Genomic DNA, 13,845 nt, shown 5'->3' with positions numbered 1-13,845 from the left:
ACACTGAAATGGTGGGAGAAATATAGCATCCCTGGGAACAAAAGCTCATTTGTAGCAAATTGGTATAGATTTGATTATTAAAACTCAACTTTTAATCAGTCATTAAAAACAAAGTGCCGAAGAAGTGCCAAAAAAGTGCTCGTGCATATGTGCAAATAAAACAGCAGCCTGTGCTATGCCACCTATGCTTCACTTTATGAAGGACAAAAATTGACAAACAGTATATCCACCTGTATATTAGTGTACCTTGGTATTTGCATCCAAGTATCAAAAACACACGCTATCTCAGCTTATTCAACCAGAAAATATTAATCAAAAACCATCCATGTTAGGCTTATATGCATTACCAGCAGCCAAGCTCCACAATATTAGCCTCAAGTTCAGCAATAAGCATGTCCTTCAAGGATAAGGTGGACTTTTATGTTCCTGGTAACATGTCTAAGAACATTAATATATGCATCTCTTAATGAGTCAGTGTGATATAAGAACATAAGCTTCCAGCCATTGTCTGCCCCCCCTACAGCACATGACAGAAATGAATCCCCCTTCCCATGCCCATATACCAATCACACATCTCCTCCATCCCGTAGGCACATCTTCCCTATTAAAGAGATCATTGGTACGGAAGTCAGAGCAAATCCATCCAGCGCTTTGGTTTTGACCCCAGGCCTCTCTTAAAGGGATCCCTGGTATGGAAGTTAGGACCGTTCCACTCAGCTCTGTGGTTCTGACCCCAGGGACTCTTAAAGGGATCATTGGTATGGAATTTAGGGCAAATCCAGTCTGCGCTTTGGTACTGACCCCAGGCCCTTCTTAAAGGAATCTCCAGTATGGAAGTCAGGGCAAATCCATCCAGCGCTTTAATTCTTATCCCAGACCTCTCATAAAGGGATCTCCTGTATGGAAGTCAGTGTAATTGCCTTAAAATGCTCTGGTACTGAACCCAGGCTCTCTTAAAGGGATCTCCTGTATGGAAGTTAGTGCAAATCCCTCAGTGCTCTGATTCTGACTCCAGGGTTCTATTAAAGGGATCATTGGTATGCAAGTCAGGGCAAATCCACTCAGCGCTCTGGTTCTGATCCCAGGCTCTCTTAAAGGGATCCCCGGTATGGAAGTTAGGGCAAATCCACTCAGCGCTCTGGTTCTGACCCAAGTCCCCTCTTAAAGGGATCCTCGATACGGAAGTGAGGGAAAATCCACTATGCGCTTTGGTACTGATCCCAGGCCTCTCTTAAAAGGATCTCCGGTATGGAAGTTAGGGTAAATCCCTCAGCTCTCTGATTCTCACCCCAGGCTTCTATTAAAGGGATCATTGGTATGGAAGTCAGGGCAAATCCACTTAGTGCTCAGGGTTCTGATGCCAGGCCTCTCTTAAAGGGATCCCCAGTATGGAAGTTAGGACCATTCCACTCAGCGCTCTGGTTCTGACCCCAGGCTGACGGGATGATGTTGAATATTAGTGGTAGTTGTCTGGTGGCTCTGGCTGATGGGATGATGTGGAATATTAGGAGTAGTAGTCCAGTGGCTCTGGCTGACGGGATGATGTGGGATATTGTAGTGAATGTGGCTATGCGGAGTGGGCGGGGCTCTACACTCAGCTATATATATATATATATATATAGATCTCTATCATTATAATTTTTATGACTAACCGTAGTTAGTTACTATGCTGGGCAGCGCCGGTCTCTTCAGCTAGTGGAGTTATAAAGCATAGCTAACAGGAAGTACATACAGTAGGCACATTTTGTCTCTGTGTGCAGATAAAATCCAGCGGAACTCATTGGCGACGCCACCGACCCATTCAGAGCTTTGGGCAGAAAGTTATGGGTCCTCCACGATTCTGGACAGAAAATCATATTCTCAGACATGGGAGGAGGGAGGCAGTCCAGCCCAGATGAGGCAGCAGAGTGTGGGAGGGAATAGCTTGGGAGATATAAGGCAGACCCTCATTTTGGACTTAGTTTTCTATTGGCCGGAGGATACGCTAGCTGACGCAGCCAGGAAAGCCTTTATCTAAGATTTTGACCTGTGATCCATCAACACCTCTCTGTGGTCACATGCTACATAACACGGGATGATTTTGCATCTGGGATGATTTAGCAAATCCTGCTTATGAGCAGGGGGTTGGACCAGGTGGCCCAGGAGGTCCCTTCCAACTCTACAATTCTACGGTAATTGCAACCTATCTATACCCTATCCTTGTACTACACTCCGGACTATATACCTGTATATTGTTCTTGTAAATATATGCCTGTATATTTCTAGTGCGCCTTTTCGTCAAAGAAATATAAAATTAATCTTGGGCTGCTCTTTTATCTCGATTCACGAATCCCCATGTCTGCACGCTTGGTTGGTCAATTGCACACTACCAGGGTTGGTTCCCGACCTGATATAAGTCTGCTGTCGGATGGGGCTTATTTCAAACAAGGAACTGGTGGCAGCATACCGCACTGTTAGTGAGGAGCCCTGGCAGTGAAGGTTGGGAGGTATGTATGTGTATATTATATATATATATATATATATATATATATATATATATATATATATATAGTGGTGTAATGACCACTGTGTCCGCTAGGGGGCGCTGTGCAGATGTCCTAGGAGAAAGGATGAATGGCAAAACCATGAAGGACCGTCATGTATCTCAAGGTGGGTGGCCTTGAGATGAAGACTGATGCATGTATTGACCAGCAGTGATACTGCAGAGGTGTCGTTTCTACGTGTAAGGGAGAAGTCTCCAGGTAACTAGAGAGATGGGCGGACCTGGTTACCTACAAACCCACCCAGGGGGTGTGTTTAAAGCACTGTTGTAAAGAGTGTGAAAATGCCTGAAGGACCTGCGATGAGGTCAGAGTCATGTGACCCGGTGGGCGTGGCTATGGACCATATAATGTGGCCAGGGTAGGTCACATGAGGTGAATGCTGGGACCTGGTTGGTCCATTGTGGAAGGTCCCGCTGAGATGGAGCTTCCTGCCTAACAGCCTGTGAAGTGGCTGTGTGTAATGGCTGCCAGCATCTGAGAGTCCCAGAGGAGAGAGTGGATGTCTTCAGCGCAGAGCAACAGCCATGAGGAAACCCTGACGTGGGTGTGATAATGATGAGGCTGAAAAGCCTGAGTATGGACATTAAGTAACCTGTGTGTGACCACAGGCTTAACCAGAGTGAAGCTATAATGGACGCTATGCTGTAAGGCAGTTTATGTTGCTTCTATGGGCTTATGAAGGAGGAATAAACCGCATGGACTGTGTTATGCTTTATGAAAACCTGTGCCGGATCTGGTTTTTGTGGCTGCTGAGCGAGTATCCCCTACTCAGATGACAGCGCTACCTCACAAATATATATATATATATATATATATATATATATATACACACACACACATACACACACACACACATACACACACAGAAGATTCGGCACTGCTCCTTAACCCCTAAAACGTTCCATGATTGCTAATCAAGTCCAAAATCACACACCTGGACCGACCGCCAAACTACCGTCCGAACGGGCGCTCAATCCAGAAAAGGAAACATGTAATCTGATTATGTACAAAAGAGAAAAAAAGTGATGGCACTCACCGTTCTGTCGTGAAAATTCTTTATTGATCAAAAGGCATTGACACGGGAGGAACGTACAGAGAGTGGACGACGGCCGTTTCACACACTTGCGCTTCAACGCGCCCTGAGGCTGGAATGCAGGCAGGTGGAAATTTAGAAGCACACACATGTGGACACACCTGATTTCCAACTCATACTCCCCCAATGGAGTGAAACATGTGAACAAATTAATCAAACACAGAATTAAAATCCACAAGTTAAAAAAAACCTAATCAAAATAAAATATGGAAATACAAACACTGAGCAGTTCCTACAAAAACACTGCCATATCTATTTTCTCATTTAACCCTAAAGGTCCTGTGGCATTCATTCGTAGAATCCACTTAGATTCTCTTTGAAAGAGAATTCTATGATGGTTTCCCCCTTGGGTTGGCTGTGATACTTTTTTTTACACCTGCGAACCGCAGCGACTCTGCATTACCCCCATGCACTTTTTTAGCATGCTCTATCAGACGAGGGACCCTTTTCCTGTGGAGATAGACTGAAAATGCTCTCTAAATCTAACACACAATGGACGAATAGTGTTTCCCAAATAATGAAAACCACAAGGACAGAAGATGACATACACAACAAGAAATAAAGTTCTGGACCTCATGCTGAATTGTTCCAATTTAAAGGACATTTTCTGTGTGTATGTTTATTGCTTTTGAATACAGGGTTATTAATGGGGGTGTCTTATAGACACCTCTCCAATACTAACCCCTGGACTTGATGTCAGCAGACATTACACAGCTGACATCAACCCCAAAATATTAGCCAGCTTGCCAGCACTCCGGAGCAAGCAGGAAGAGCCAGACACAGCACCAGAATAGGCGCCTATATGGCTTTTCTGGGGTGGCTGTGGGCTGCTATTTTAGGAGGGGAGGGAAAAATATCCATGACCCTTCCTAGCCTGAGAATAGCACCTTTGCTAGTTATCACAGATAGGGAGAACTAATAGTTAAAAAAAAGACGTGTAGACACCCCTCTATTTTTGATAACCAGCCAGGATAAATCAGACAGCTGAGTTTTGCAATTTTGAGGCTATGTACCCACACTGCAGAAATGCTGCAGAAATTTCCGCAACATTTCCGCACTCCCGCCGTGGGAAAACCGCATGTGAATTCGCATGCGTTTTCTCACGGAAAACAAGCGTTTTTTGCTAGCGGAATGCTTGCGCATTCCAAGTGATTAGCATCGCTTGGACTGTGATAGGTAGGATGTTAAAATAATAAAAAAGATAGAAAATATTGTTATTCTCACCGTCCGACGGCCCCCGATCTGCTCTGCGGTGCTCCCGGTCCCAGTAATGCTTTGCACGAAGGACCTGAGATGACGTCACGCTCACAAGATCGTGACGTCATCGCGGTCATTCGGACAAAGAATTACTGGGACCAGAAGTTGCCGGGAGCGTGGTGAGAGGCGGGAAAGATTCCGGGGGCCGACGAAGGGTGAGTATATCACTATTTTTTTACTTTAATTCTATTTTTTACAGGATTATGGTACCCAGGGTTTGGAGGACAGTCTCCTCTCCTCCAGACCCTGGGTGCCATCCGCACATTTTCCGCTTACTTTCCGCATGGTGGGCATAGCCACATGCGGAAAGTAAGCGGTTCAATGCATTCCTATGGGTGCGGAATCACCGCGATTCCGCAAAAAACTGAACATGCTGCGGATTTTACCGCGATGCGATTCCGCAGCGGTAAAATCCGCAGCATTAGCACAGCAATGCGGAATCCCATAGGATTGTATGGGTTGCGTTTTCTTAGCGTTTTTTGCAGTGGAAAATTGCCGCGAAAACGCAAAAAAACCGCAATGTGTGAACGCAGCCTCAAACTTTGAATTTTCATGTACCTAAAATTAGAGAGTCACCCAAATAAGTTAATAAATAACATTTCCCACATGTCTACTTTACATCAGCACAATTTTTGAAACAATGCTTTTTGTTAGGAAGTTGACAAGAGATTTCTCATTTTTCTAAGTAAACTTACTCAACCATTTTTTTTTTTTTAAGGACTACCTCACATTAAGGGCAGAGACAGACGGCCGTACTTCTCATGTGAAAATCGCATGGTAAACCTCTTTGTGGCTGTGGGCTCTCCTGACCTGACCTTGACAGCTGCATAGTAATCCATCATGCCGTCATGCTCAGGTCAGGAGCGGTGCCGGCCAGTCCATGCAGTGCTATGGGATTATCGCACGAGAAATACGGCAGTGCGACTCCAGCCTTAGTGACTTTCTGTGGCCTATATATCAGAAAATACACAAAACTGAAAAGTGACACCATTCTAAAAACTGCAGCCCTCGGGGTGCGCAAAACCACATTCAAGAGGTTTATTAACCCTTCAGATGCTTCATGAGATTTAATGGAATGTGGAAGGAAAAAAAAAATGAGCATTTACCTTTTTTCATAAAAATTTTAATTCAGATCCAATTTTTTTTTTTTCATTTTTGCAAAGGTAACAGGAGAAAATGGACCATACATTTTGTTGTGCAATTTCTCCTGAGTAGGCTGATACCCCCTATGTGGAGGAAAACCAGGGTTTGGAAGCACGGCAGAGCTCGAAGGGAAGGAGCGCCATTTGACTTTTTGAATGTAAAATTTGCTGGCATAATTAGTGGATGCCATGTTGCGTTTGGAGAGCCTCTGTGTGCCTAGTGGAAACTGCTTGCAAATTAGACCCCTCTGGGAACTTATCTAGATGTGTGGTGAGCACCCTGAAGTCACAGAAGTTTATAACGTTGAGCAAAAGGAAAATAACACATTTTCCCCACAAATATGTTCTTTTAGCCCCATTTTTTATTCACAAGAGTAACAGAGAAAATGGACCCACAAATTAGATATACAATTTGTCCTGAGTACGCCGATACCCAATATGTGGGGGGGAACCACTGTATGGGCGCACGTCGGGGCTCGGAAGGGAAGTAGTGATGTTTTGGAACACAGGCTTTGATGGAATGTTGTGTGAGAGTCATGTCGCGTTTGGAGAGCCCCTGATGGGCCTAAACAGTGGAAACCCCCTACAAGTGACACCATTTTGGAAACTAGACCCCCTAAGGAGCTTATCTAGATGTGTAGTGAGCACCTTGAACCCCCCAAGTGCTTCACAGACGTTTATAATGTTGAGCCGTGAAAATAAAAAAATCCCTTTTCCACAAAAAAATGGTTTTGCAAATTTTGTTGTAAAAATGAGAAATCACTGGTCAACTTTTAACCCTTATAACTTCCTAATGAAAAAAAAATTATGGTTCCAAAATTGTGCTGATGTAAAGTAGACATGTGGGAAATGTTACTAATTAACCATTTGTGCAACATCTCTCTGTGATTTCAGGGCATAAAGGTTTAGGCTGTGTTCACATGTACCGTTTTTTTCGCGTTTCCACGGCGGTATTTTCCGCTTGTTTTTGCCGCGAAAAATACGCATCCCATGCAATCCTATGGGATTCCGCAATGCTGTGCTAATGCTGCGGTTTTTACCGCGGCGGAATTGCTTCACGGTAAAAAACGCAGCATGCTCATTAATTTAGCGGAATCGCGGCGATCCCGCACCCATAGGAATCCATTGTTCCGCTTACTTCCCGCATGTAGCTGTGCACACCATGCGAAAAGTAAGCAGAACAATTGCGGATGGTACCCACGGTCCGGAGGAGAGGAGACTGTCCTCTGGGTACCATATCCCTGTAAAAAATAGAATTTAAAATAAAAAATGGTGTTATTCTCACCCTCCGACGTCCCGCACAGCCGTTCCCGCCTCTCTCCACGCTCCCGGTCCCAGTAATCCTTTGCGAGCGATGGCGTCCGTTCTTGTGGGATCGCGAAGTCTCGCGGTCATTCGTGCGATGTCATTGCAAAAGACCGTGAGATGTCGCGATCCCGCGAGAACAGACATCATCGCTCGCAAAGGATTACTGGGACCGGGAGCGTGGAGAGAGGTGGGAACGGCTGTGCGGGACATCGGAAGGAAAGAATAACAATATTTTTTATTTTTTTTTACATTCTATCTTTTACTACTGATGCTGTATAGGCGGCCTCAGTAGTAAAAAGTTGGTCACACTCGTCAAACACTGTGTTTGACGAGTGTGACCAACCTGTCAATCAGTTCTCCAAGCGATGCTACAGGTCGCTTGGAGAACGCTAGCAATTCTGCAAGCTAATTACGCTTGCAAAATGCTAGTTTTTCCGCGGGAATTTAAAATGCGATTTTCCCGCGGAATGGAATTCCGGAATTCCCGCGCACCGCGGGGAATTCCCGCGGTAATTTCTGCGAGAGTTCTGCTACGTGTGCACATAGCCTTAAAGTTTGAAAATCGCAAAAATGTTGCCAAATTTCTGTTATATGAGTATATAGAAGAAATTTTTACCACTAACATGAAGTACAATATGTCACGGGAAAACAATGTCAGAATCACCGGGATCAATGGAAGCGTTCCAGAGATATTACCTCATAAAGAGACAGTGGTCAGAATGGTAAAAAGTGGCCTGGCCAGGAAGGTGAAAACAGGCTGGGGGTGAAGGGGTTAATAGCTGCCTTCTGGGCCAGGCAGGAGGGGCTGATTATTTGGGGGTCACAGCGGAAGGGCGACACACACACGACAGGCGGGCACACGCCACAGCCGACTCCTCACACAGATGTAGCAGAGCTCGGGGATAACGCAACATGTGTGCCAAGTGACAAAGTCCGCGCCGCTCCTCGGGCGTCACTGAAGCGTCCCGGGTATAAGGAGAACAAGTGCGAGACAAACTTCAGAAGGTCGCGGTGACCGCTGGAGCCGGGGGTTATACATTAACCAGCAGCCCCTGCTGCCGGGGTGACATCATTACCAGTGCAGCCGCCGTCCTCCGCTCCCCTGTGATCAGCTCCTCTCCCCGGCGGCCCGTCCACAGGCTGCTCCCCGCCGGGCTATCACTTCCTGAGTGCTTCGCACTATCATAAATCTACTGGTTACAGGCCGCTGTGGAAAGCAAAGGCAGGCGGGAGGGCGGAAACTGAAAACAGTGCCGGCAGGGCTCACTAAGCAGCTTCTAGGCTAGGGAAATCTCTGCAGTGAGATGTCTCAAGTGTCCTGACTGTGACAGGTACCATAAGGCTGTGTGCACACGCTGCGGATTTTTCCGCGCAGTTTTCCTGCGGTTTTGAAACCGCAGAAAGAATTGACGTCAATTCTTTCTGCGGATTCTCCTGCGGTTTGCCATCTCCTCCATTGAGGAAATGAAAAACCACATGGCAATCCGCAGGTAAAACCGCACTACAATCCGCAGCGTTTGCACGTACCTTAGTGTCTTGACACCCCAGACACCATTATCACCAGCTGATAGCCTCAGCTAAGGCCTGTTTCACACATCCGTTTGTGTCCATCAGTCAAAATCCGCCGTTTTGCAAAAAAACAGATCTGCCATTTTTCTTGGCGGATCCGTTTTTTTCCCACTGAGTTGCATTACCAGCGGATCTTGATGGATGGCCATCCGTTGGATCCGGGTTTTTTTTCGGATCTGCCAAAATTTTGACGTCCGCCAATTTGCTCGAACGGACCATGCAACGTTTTTTCGGGCGGCCGGATCCGAATTTCTCACTGCGCATGCCTGTAATACTTCACTCAGCCGGAAATTTAACCCTAAACTCTGTTCTGGCGGCTGAAGAATTCTCTCTCTCGCAGCGGTTCCTTTAAAATTCTTCCTTTGACAGATCCGTTAAAATAACGGTCCGGTGCCAAACATTGTGGTCAGTACAGGAACGGATCCGTTATCCGCCATTTTAGCGGATTTTGACTGACCAAAAAACTGATGTGTGAAACAGGCCTTAGAGACGGGCCTACTGCCATGTCTGCTGCTCCCTGTGATTCCACAACCAGGGGTCCTGCTGCTGTGCCAGAGGCAGGACGTGAGGTGCCCCCTATCCATGTCCAAAAATACACGAGAGCTGTGGAGCAAGATATACAGTGTGTATGGAAAGTATTCAGACCCTGTTAAAGTTTTCACTCTTTGTTTCATTGCAGCCATTTGGTAAATTCAAAAAAGTTCATTTTTTTTCTCATTAACCCCTTCCTGACATCCGACGTACTATCCCGTCCATGGGACCCGGGCCCGTATGACCGTGGACGGGATAGTACGTCTACCGCGATCAGCGGCGCCCACGTGGTGAGCGCCGCTGATCGCGGCCGGGTGTCAGCTGATTATCACAGCTGACACCCGGCACTATGTGTCAGGGGCGGTCACGGACCGCCCCCGACACGTTAACCCCTTGCACACCGCGATCAAACATGATCGCGGTGTACCGGGGGTTAAAGGGAAGCATCGGCAGGGAGGGGGCTCCCTCCGTGCTTCTCTGAGCCCCCCACGGCAGCGCAATGTGCAGCGCTGCTGCGGGGGGCTCCTATCCTCCAGGCCCCCGAATCCAAGATGGCGACGGGGGCTTTCGGGGACCTGAGGAAGCTGGCTTCCTCAGTGCCTGCAAAGCGCAGGCAAGAGGAAGTCTTCTTCAATGCCTGTGACAGATTGCTGATCTGTCACAGTGATCTGTGATGTGACAGATCAGCGATCTGTCACAGGACAGTGATGTCCCACCTGGGACTATGTAATAAAGTAAAAAAAAAATTAAAAAAAAATGTAAAAATAAATTTAAAAAAAATCGCCAAATAAATTAGTAAAAAAAAAAAAAAATATTCCCCAATAAATTCATTTTTTGAAAATAATAAAAAAAAAACAATAAAAGTACACATATTAGGTATCGCCGCGTCCGTAACGACCCGCCCTATAAAACTGTCCCATTAGTTAACCCCTTTAGCGAACCCCTTAAAAAATAAAAATAAAAAACGAAGCAGAAAATAATGATTTATTATCATACCGCCAAACAAAAAGTGTAATAACGCGCGATCAAAAAGACGCATATAAATATCCATGGTACCGCTGAAAACGTCATCTTGTCCCGCAAAAAACGAGCCGCCACACAGCATCATCAGCGAAAAAATAAAAAAGTTATAGCTCGCAGAATAAAGCGATGCAAAAATAATTATTTTTTACATAAAATAGTTTTCATTGCATAAAACCGACAAAACATAAAAAAACGACCTAAATGAGGTATCGCTGTAACCGTACTGACCCAAAAAATAAAACCGCTTTATCAATTTTACCGCACGTGGAACGGTGTAAACGCACCCCCCAAAAGAAATTCATGAAACGCTGGTTTTTGTTCATTCTGCGTCCCAAAAATCGGAATAAAAAGCGATCAAAAAATGTCACGTGCCCGAAAATGGTACCAATAAAAACGTCAACTCGTCCAGCAAAAAATAAGACCTCACATGACTCGGTGGGTCAAAATACGGAAAAATTATAGCTCACAATATGTGGTGATGCAAAAACTATTTTTACAATAAAAAGCGTCTTTTAGCGTGCGACAGCTGCCAAACATAAAAACCGCCACAAATAGTAAATCAAACCCCCCGTTATCACCCCCTTAGTTAGGGAAAAATAATAAACTTAAAAAAATGTATTTATTTCCATTTTTCCATTAGGGCTAGGGTTAGGGCCAGGGTTAGGGCTAGGGTTAGGGCTAGGGTTAGGGCTTGGGTTAGGGCTAGGGTTAGGGCTAGGGTTAGGGTTAGGGTTAGGGTAGGGCTAGGGTTAGGGTTAGGGCTAGGGCTAGGGTTAGGGCTGAGATTAGGGTTAGGGGTGTGTTGGGGTTCGGGTTGGAGTTAGAATTGGGGGTTTCCACTGTTTGGGCACATCAGGGGCTCTCCAAATGCAACATTGCGTCTGATCTCAATTTCAGCCAATTCTGAGTTGAAAAAGTCATATGGTGCTCCTTCCCTTCCAAGCTCTGCCATGCACCCAAACAGTGTTTTACCCCCACATGTAGGGTATCAGCCTACTCAGTACAAATTGCAAAACAATTTTTGGGGTCCAATTTCTCCTGTTACCCTTAGGAAAATAAAAATTTGGGGGCAAAAATATCATTTTTGTGGAAAAAAATGATTTTTTTATTTTCACGTCCGAGCGTTATAAACTTCTGTGAAGCACTTGGGGGTTCAAAGTGCTCACCACACATCTAGATAAGTTCCGTGAGGGGTCTAGTGTCCAAAATGGGGTCACTTGTGGGGAGTTTCAATAGTTTAGGTACATCAGGGGCTCTCCAAACGCACATGACACCCGCAGACCATTCCATCAAAGTCTGCATTCCAAAACGTCACTGCTTCCCTTCCGAGCCCCAACGTGTGTCCATACAGTAGTTTTCTCCCACATATGGGGTGTCAGCGTACTCATGACAAATTGGACAACAACTTTTGGTGTCCAATTTCTCCTGTTACCCTTGGGAAAATGAAAAAATTGGGGACTAATTGATCATGTTTGTGGAAAAAATACGATTTTTTTATTTTCATGCCTGGGCATTATAAACTTCTGTGAAGCCCTTGGGGGTTCAAAGTGCTCACCTCACATCTAGATAAGTTCCTTAGGGGGTCTAGTTTCCAAAATGGGGTCATTTGTGGGGGGTTTCCACTGTTTAGGTACATTAGGGGCTCTCCAAAGGCAACATGACACCCGCAGACCATTCCATCAATGTCTGCATTCCAAAACGTCACTACTTCCCTTCCGAGCCCTGATGTGTGTCCATACAGTAGTTTTCTCCCACATATGGGGTGTCAGCATACTCAGGACAAATTGGACAACAACTTTTGGGGTTCAATTTCTCCTGTTACCCTTGGGAAAATAAAAAAAATGGTGACTAAAAGATCATGTTTGTGGAAAAAATACGAATTTTTTATTTTCACGCCCGGGCGTTATAAACTTCTGTGAAGCATTGAGGGGTTCAAAGTGCTCACTATACATCTAGATAAATTCCTTGGGGGGTCTAGTTTACAAAATGGTGTCATTTGTGGGGGGTTTCCACTGTTTAGGTACATCAGGGGTTTTCCAATCGCGACATGGTGTCCGATCTCAATTCCAGCCAAAAACGTCAAATGGCGCTGCTTCCCTTCCGAGCTCTGCCATGCGCCCAAATAGTGGTTTACCCCCACATGTGGGGTATCAGCGTACTCAGGACAAATTGCACAATAACTTTTAGGGTGCTGTTACCCTTGGAAAAATAAGAATTGGGGTGAAAAGATCATTTTTGTGGAAAAAATATGATTTTTTAATTGTACGGCTTTATGTTATAAACTTCTGTGAAGCCCTTGGGGGTTCAAAGTTCTCACCACAAATCTAGATAAGTTCCTTAGGGGGTCTAGTTTCCAAAATGTTGTCATTTGTGGGGGGTTTCCACTGTTTTGGTACATCAGGGGTTTTCCAATCGCGACATGATGTCCGATCTCAATTCCAGCCAAAAACGTCAAATGGCGCTGCTTCCCTTCCGAGCTCTGCCATGCGCCCAAATAGTGGTTTACCCCCACATGTGGGGTATCAGCATACTCAGGACAAATTGCACAATAACTTTTAGGGTCCTGTTACCCTTGGGAAAATAAAAATTGGGGTGAAAAGATCATTTTTGTGGAAAAAATATGATTTTTTAATTGTACCGCTGTACGTTATAAACTTCTGTAAAGCCCTTGTGGGTTCAAAGTTCTCACCACATATCTAGATAAGTTCCTTGGGGGGTCTAGTTTCCAAAATGGGGTCACTTGTAGGGGTTTCCACTGTTTAGGTACATCAGGGACTGTCCAAACGTGACATGGCGTCCGATCTGAATTCCAGCCAATTTTGCATTGAAAAAGTCAAACGGCGCTCCTTCCATTCTGAGCTCTGCCATGCGCCGAAACAGTCGTTCCCCCCCACAATTCAGGTATCAGCGTACTCAGGACAAATTGCACAATAACTTTTGCAGTCCAATTTCTCCTGTTACCCTTGGTAAAATAAAAAAAATTGAACCTGAAGTATTTTTTTTGTGAAAAAAAGTTAGATGTTCATTTCCTTTTAAATATTCAAAAAAATTCCTGTGACGCACCTAATGGGTTAATAAACTTCTTGAATGTGGTTTTGAGCACCTTAAGGGCTTCAGTTTTTAGAATGGTGTCACTTTTGGGTATTTTCTATCATATAGACCCCTCAAAGTGGCTTCAAATGTGATGTGGTCCTAAAAATAAAATGGTGTTGTAAAAATGAGAAATCACTGGTCAACTTTTAACCCTTATAACTTCCTAACAAAAAAAAATTTTGGTTCCAAAATTGTGCTGATGTAAAGTAAACATGTGGGAAATGTTACTTATCAAGTTTTTTTTGTGCCGTATCTCTGTGATTTAAGGGCATAAAAATTCAAAGTT

General features: G+C 44.9%; 1 protein-coding gene across 2 annotated transcripts in view; it reads right to left on the bottom strand.

The window, feature by feature from the left end:
• The window catches only part of NLRX1 (NLR family member X1), a 103,173-nt gene extending 94,603 nt beyond the window's left edge, over positions 1-8,570 (bottom strand). The window contains exons 1-2 of one of the 2 annotated variants that reach the window (XM_073566460.1): positions 8,420-8,553; positions 3,580-3,688 (exon numbers count right to left, since the gene is read on the bottom strand). The gene's annotated coding sequence lies outside the window, so the exon portion shown is untranslated. Of the gene's footprint in view, positions 1-3,579; positions 3,689-8,419 lie in introns of both variants that reach the window. The other variant, XM_073566458.1, reaches the window with a different exon arrangement.
• Positions 8,571-13,845: the final 5,275 nt, after the last annotated feature.

The sequence above is a fragment of the Dendrobates tinctorius genome, unplaced genomic scaffold (genome assembly GCF_039654945.1).
Source record: "Dendrobates tinctorius isolate UK_male_01 unplaced genomic scaffold, ASM3965494v1 ptg000018l, whole genome shotgun sequence".
Taxonomy (NCBI): Eukaryota; Metazoa; Chordata; class Amphibia; order Anura; family Dendrobatidae; genus Dendrobates; species Dendrobates tinctorius.
This window is presented reverse-complemented; position numbering and strand designations above follow the sequence as displayed.